This window comes from Pan troglodytes, chromosome X (genome assembly GCF_028858775.2).
Source record: "Pan troglodytes isolate AG18354 chromosome X, NHGRI_mPanTro3-v2.0_pri, whole genome shotgun sequence".
NCBI lineage: Eukaryota > Metazoa > Chordata > Mammalia > Primates > Hominidae > Pan > Pan troglodytes.
The window spans coordinates 129,256,555-129,263,516 of NC_072421.2; the positions used below are offsets into that span (position 1 = coordinate 129,256,555).

A 6,962-nucleotide genomic window follows, 5' to 3' on the forward strand; every position below is an offset into this window, starting at 1 on the left:
GTCCAGCCCTGCCCATGTGCATGGCTTTCTTATTTCTCTAGTGTATACAAGAACATTTTAAAGTTCTTATTCCCCCAAGTATTTCCTTTCATAGCCTCTTCCTTCCCATGCTTTTCCATCTGCTTATTATTTATTTTAACTGTTGTCCCTTGCCTCAGATTCTTATAGCCAGTACTTGTGTCTTTAAGTTTTTTCAACACATGCCCCTCAGGAGTTGTTCCAAACTTGGAAACACTCCAAGTGAGGCAAAACAAAAAGCAAGCTCTTACACCAATGCTTTAGGGAGCCAAAAGACAGATCAAACTGGAATGCAACAATTCTTTGAGAATAAGTTCTGTATTATACCTATGCACGAGGGTAGGAGCTATACTGAAGGCACTGTGGAGGCTGGGGGATGGTAGACAGGTAATTTAAAATGCCGCAGCTCTCTTGCTCTCTCACCACAGTCACTTATTTCTTCACCAAGGCTTCCCTGGGTGTTGTAAGTTTTTGACAAGCTCTAGAGTTCTGTAAAAGTGGATTCTGACACTTCTTTCTTTCTTTCTTTTTTGAGACGGAGTCTCGCTGTGTCGCCCAGGCTGGAGTGCAGTGGGGCGATCTCGGCTCACTGCAAGCTCCGCCTCCCAGGTTCACGCCATTCTCCTGTCTCAGCCTCCCGAGTACCTGGGAGTACAGGCGCCCGCCACCAGGCCCAGCTAATTTTTTGTATTTTTAGTAGAGACAGGGTTTCACCGTGTTAGCCAGGATGGTCTCGATCTCCTGACCTCGTGATCCACCCGCCTCGGCCTCCCAAAGTGCTGGGATTACAGGCGTGAGCCACGGCGCGGGGCCGACACTTCTTTCTAGTTCATGCCTGGCTCTTGCTGCTTTTGTGGAGGGATGATGTGCCAACGTGTCCTCCTTCATGATCTTCAGTGACATCATTTTTGCCACCTGATTTTTGCACTTCTAGAAATAATCACATTTCTTTGCAATGTTCCTTCTACAACAGGCATGTATGAAGTCATAGAGTGATATCACAAGGAATGACACCTCTGGCAGGCAAGGACTTGGAAATATGTGTTCATTTTCAATCCTTTTCACTGTCTGTGTTGAAATAGCTTAGTCATATGTAAAACATCTAAATTAGATTGAATTACACTTCAGTTTTTGTTTATGCTTGGCTAACATATTTGGATTACTTCTTCTCCATCTGTTTTTTCATATCTACTCCTTTAGACGTTTCATTACTTCTTGGTTTGACTACGTGGCCCCACTTCTCCTCAATTCCTCCTGGCTGCAGGCAGTGAATCTAGATGTTTGACCTGAGATCTTCAGCAAGCACACTTGCCTCTGCAATGTCATCTGGAATTGGCCTGTTCTTTGTGTTCTGACACAGCTGCCACAAGAAACCAACGTCCCATAGCTTCTTTGAAGAGTCCTTGTATATAATAAGGCCTTCATCATAGGATGGTGGTACCACGTGAAAACCTGCTAACTCTTGCTCCAAGGGGCAGGAATAGGAGACAGATGCCCACAAGAGCTTGCATTTGTGTTTGAGTGGGTCCCTCCAGTCCTGACCACACCAGGAGGAAGTGAGGCCCCGCCCCATGACTTCTGTGCCAGTACCGCCTGGCAGCTGATGGTTCACTCCAAGCCCCTCACTCTCCAGGTTTTATACCAAGATACCACCAATGTCCAGGTCTCTGTTAAGGCCTTAGAGGAGAAGGCAAGGAGGCTCAGCATGAAGCCCCAGCCTCTTCCACCTACCCACAGACCAGACCTTCCCCAACAGCTGGGCCTCAAGGGAAGAACGCTGTAATGGGGTATTCTGTCTTTAAATGATTTCCTCACAGGGGCAGTAGTGCTGCATATTTTCAAGGAAACCTGCCTTGGGGCACTCTTCTCCCGCCCTTCCTGTGTGAAAAAACGCCACTCAGAGGTAAAGGCGCCACCAAACATGGCTGCCTTGCATTTTGCCCAGTTTGGGGCGACCTGCTCATACTGCTGGAATTTTGCCTTTGTTTCCATCTTAAATCAAACCAGGGCCTAAACTACCCACTCCCCCCCCCCCCCCCCCCCCCACTAAACACTCAATAACTTTATTTGCCTTTGGTTGGCTCCTGGGTTTGGGGCGGGGTAGGGGTTGGCAGCAGCCCGGGCTTCGTGCGCCCTCTGGTGGACCTCAGAGGCAAGAACTGGAATCCCGGCCAAACCTGAGGACTTCACAGTCAATAGTTTAGGAGAGTTGCATGGTTCCTCAGGTCTGCAGCCCAGACCCAACAACAGTGGACGGGGCACGTTGGGAGGAGGCCCTGAACCTCTGGCTCTCATACTCGCCAGTGTTGGACACCCGCATGTTCTGCCGAGCCTTCATCTGCTTCACACGGTCCTTGTCCACTTCCTGCTTGGTGAGGATGAAGAGAAGGATACCACAAGGGAAGCCGATGGCCCAGGCCAGTCCCACAGCTTTCATGGGGTTCTTGCCCCTCTTTCTGGGAATGTATTACATCTCGGGGGATAGGAGTTCAGGTTCCTCCCTGCCTTCTTGGGAGCTGTGGGTTTGCAGTGCCTGGGTCCTGTTATGGGAAGCCTTGTTAGCTGTGGCTCCTGCGAGAATCCCCCGGAGGACGCGGGCATTTCTTGCCCTCCATCCCCCCGGCCCTTCAGCGCCTTAGCAGCTACCACCACCGCCATGTTCAGATCCCACCCTAAACCACCCACTTTTATCAGGCAATATTATCTTTCAAGAACTCAATTTTCACTTAACCTAGTCTTTGCAGTTCTGCTCTTAACTCAGTTTTACATCTCAAGTATTTTCCCTACATGATCAAATTGTTTATGTCTAGGGGCAAGTCTCAAGGAGCTAGGCCTAGGAGGAAGAAGACAATTTTGAAAAATTAAGGGCAGGATTGGGGCATTTCTAGGCAGCAGGCCACATGTTCCTTAACTTGGCTTGCTATTGTTAAAGAGAAAATTATTCCGGCACTTGTTAAAGTGATAAGGAAGACTATTCAAGACCACTGCAATAGGGACATTGCAATAGGTGAGAAATAGATCAGTTTCCATTCTGAGCATAGCAAAGACAGCTGGAGATTTATAGTCAAGGAGCAGAGTGAGGGGGGTCAGTGCATGGAACATCACAGAGAGGAGACATCAAGGGTAGGGGAATTCTTGCCAAACTAAGTTAAGATTCTTATTAAAACTGGACTAGGCAAGCCAAAGACAGGACTCAAGAATGAGCTGTTAAAAAGAGGGCTCAGAGGAGCCTATCTACAATTTGGTCAAGGAGATAGCCTTTGTCAATATTCATGCCCTCAAGGAGTCTTTCTCCATTTACGGGGTTAGACTCTGTAAAATGAGAGGCAACTGTTTGCTTGGAGCCCTAAGAGGAAGGCTTAGATACCGCTCATCACTTCATGCCATAAATGCCCACTTTGAGTAGTATACATATATAAATACGTATAAACCCCTATCAGAAGTTACTAAAAGGTTGTCTCATGATTTCATCTTTTAACCTGGGAACACAAGCACTTTCTCATATCATTAATTTTGTGCCTTATATTTTAAAATTTTTATTTCACTTTATTTTTGTTTGTTTTCATTGTATTTCTTCTCATTTGAAATTAGTTACTTAGTTTCCTCAGAAAGTTAAGGAAAATATTCATTGAAATAAATAACAAATATTACTGAACAGCTTAGTCATATTTCAACTTGTTAAATAGATTTAGGAGTAATTCAGTTTTTGTTTATGGTTGGCTATAATATTTGGACCATTTCTCCTCCATATCTCTCCAATGGAAACAAAATATATAGGACGAAATACAAAATTCTCCTTAAAAGTGTCAAAGAATTCACAAAAGAGAAAGTCTCAGATTAAAACTCTAATAGGGAGAATTAACGGGAACACCAGATTACCCAGTCTTTTTGGCCTTTCGGGTATTTGCTTACCTGGGTAGTATTGGCCTTCATTTTCAGGGACCTCACAGGTGGCAAAGAGCAGAAGATAGAAAAAGCCTGAAGGGAAGTATAACGATTAAAAAATAAAACACACTTAGGGATTTTCCTTTAACACAAGCACTTATCCCACATGGTTACAGGTTGGTTCTATGAATTCTTTTTCTTTTTTTTAAGATGGAGTTTCACTCTTTGTGCCCAGGCTGGAGTGCAATGGTGCGATCCTGGCTCACTGCAACCTCCACCTCCTGGGTTCAAGTGATTCTCCTGCCTCAGCCTCCCAAGTAGCTGGGATTACAGGTGCATGCCACCATGCCTAGCTAATTTTTGTGTTTTTAGTAGAGATGGGGTTTCGCCATGTTGGCCAGGCTGGTCTCGAACTCCTGACTTCAGGTGATCCGCCCGCCTGGGCCTCCCAAAGTGCTGGGATTACAGGCAGGAGCCACCATGCCGTCCGGTTTTATAAATTTTTAAGCAAAAGATGATTCCAATCTTATTCAAAATATTTTAGAGGGGAAATAGAGATGAATTACTTCCCAACATATTCTGAGCAACTTTTATAACATTGGTACCTAAATCAAACATAGATTGTGACTGAAGAGAAAAATACAAACTCACTTCAATTATAAGTGGAGACTTAAAAATTGAAAGATATGAGCATATTTAATCCATAGTTCTGTAAAAGACAATAAACTATGATCAACTTGGATTTATCTCATGACTGAAAGGGAGTTAAAATAGTGCAAAAGGACTAAATGTCATACACCACTTTTCCAAATAAAGGAGAAAAGTATATGGTCATCTCGATGCAGAAAAATAAAAACATTTGGTAAATTCAACAGCACTTACAATATAAACTTTTAGGAAGCCACGAATATAAAGGAACTTCCATAATCTGGTTATTATATCATTTAATCATTGCTCTGTGAAAAACTATTTTTTAACTCAGTGGCTTAAAAAACAAGCACTTATCATAACTAAAAAATCTACAAGTAAGGCCAAGTGCGGTGGCTCACGCCTGTAATTCCAACACTTTGGGAGTCTGAGGTAGGCGGATCACCTGAGGTCAGGAGTTCGAGACAGCCTGGCCAACGTGGTGAAACCCTGTCACTACTAAAATTACAAAAATTAGCTGGGCGTGGTGGCATGCTCCTGTAGTCCCAGCTACTCGGGAGGCTGAGGCAGGAGATTTGCTTGAAACTGGGAAGCACAGATTGCAGTGAGCCAAGATCATGCCACTGCACTCCAGCCTGGGCGACAGAGCAACACTCTGTCTCAAAAAAAAAAAAAAAAAAAAAAAGAATCTACAAATATACTGTGTTGTTGTTATCATGGTCTTGCCTGGATTGTCAAGCATCTGGCATCAGCACTGGGTCAGGTTGGCAGCTCTGCTAATGCTATCTCTTACATGTTTGGGGGTAAATTCACTGTAGAGACTGCTGGTCTCTCCTCCCCATCCTGCAACAGGCCAGCCTGAGCATATTCATACACTGGTAGCAGGTTTGCAAGGAAAAGTGGAAGCACACAAGTCTTGTGAGACTCAGAGCTGACACACCATGACTTCAGAATTTTATTAACTAAATCAAGTCACAAAGACAGCCCAGATTCAAGAAATAGGGAAAAAGAGTCCACCTTTTTCCTGGAAAAGGAACTGAAAATTCACATTCACCCTTGGAGGAGAATTTAGGACGTTTTCATGTTCAATTTAGTAGAGATATCTACAAAAACCTACATCTAACATAATGCTTAATGGGAAAATAGCTAAAGAATTCCTTTCACAGCCATGAATAATAGAAGGCTACTCAATTATAGCAATTCTACCAAAAAGAGTCCTGAAGGCAATGAAAAAAGAAAAATGAAATGAAAACAGGATTAGAAAAGAAGAAAAGTAAAATGTGATATATATTATATAATTTTATACATGTGTAAAATAAGAGAATACATCAAACTGGGCATAAGATCAATATATAAAAGTAAACTGTATTTCTATATAGCAAGGGGCATTAGAAAACATAAATTTAAAGAAGACACCATGTGCAATAGCATCAATAACTATAAACGAACTAGGGATAGGCCGGGATCGGTGGCTCACGCCTGTAATCCCAGCACTTTGAGAGGCTGAGGTGGGTGGATGACCTGAGGTCAGGAGTTCGAGATCAGCCTGGTCAACATGGGGAAACCCTGTCTCTACTAAAAATACAAAAAAATTGGCCAGGTGTGGTGGCAGGCATCTGTTATCCCAGTTACTTGGGAGGCTGAGGCAAGAGAATCACTTGAATCCGGGAGGCGGAGGTTGCAGTGAGCTGAGATCGCGCCATTGCACTGGGGCAACAAGAATGAAACTCCGTCTCAAAAAAACAAACAAAAATAAATTAACTAGGAATAAAAGATGTGTAAGACTTTTCATTTGAAAATCATATAAAATTGCTAAGTAGGCCGGGCACAGTGGCTCATTCCTGTAATCCCAGCACTTTGGGAGGACTAGGCAGGCAGATCACCTGAGGTCGGGAGTTCGAGACTAGCCTGACCAACATGGAGAAACCCCATCTCTACTAAAAATACAAAATTAGTCAGGCGTGGTGGCACATGCCTGTAATCCCATCTACTCGGGAGGCTGAGGCAGGAGAATCGCTTGAACCCGGGAGGTGGAGGTTGCAGTGAGCCGAGATCATGGCATTGCACTCTAGCCTGGGCAACAAGAGCGAAACCCTGTCTCAAAAAAAAAAAAAAATTACTAAGTAATAGTAAAGAAGATTGAAATAAATGCAGACACCATGATCAAACATAGGAAAATGCAGTATCATAAAGGTATCAGTTCTATGACAATTGATTTATTGGTTCAGTACTACTCTATTTATCATTGCAAAATGTCAGTCTTTTTATGTTTTAGTGCTTTTCACTTCAAAAGCGCACTTCTCTGATATTAATATTGGTACTGCTACTTTCCTTTGGTATGATATTTATTTGCCCCAACCTTAATTTTCAAAACTTCCTATAATTCTTGGCTTTAAGTGACTTAATTTTTA

General features: G+C 43.3%; 1 pseudogene; it reads right to left on the minus strand.

Annotated features, from left to right (window-relative positions):
- Positions 1-2,095: 2,095 nt before the first annotated feature.
- Positions 2,096-2,676, minus strand: LOC100609378 (probable hydrolase PNKD; annotated as a pseudogene).
- Positions 2,677-6,962: the final 4,286 nt, after the last annotated feature.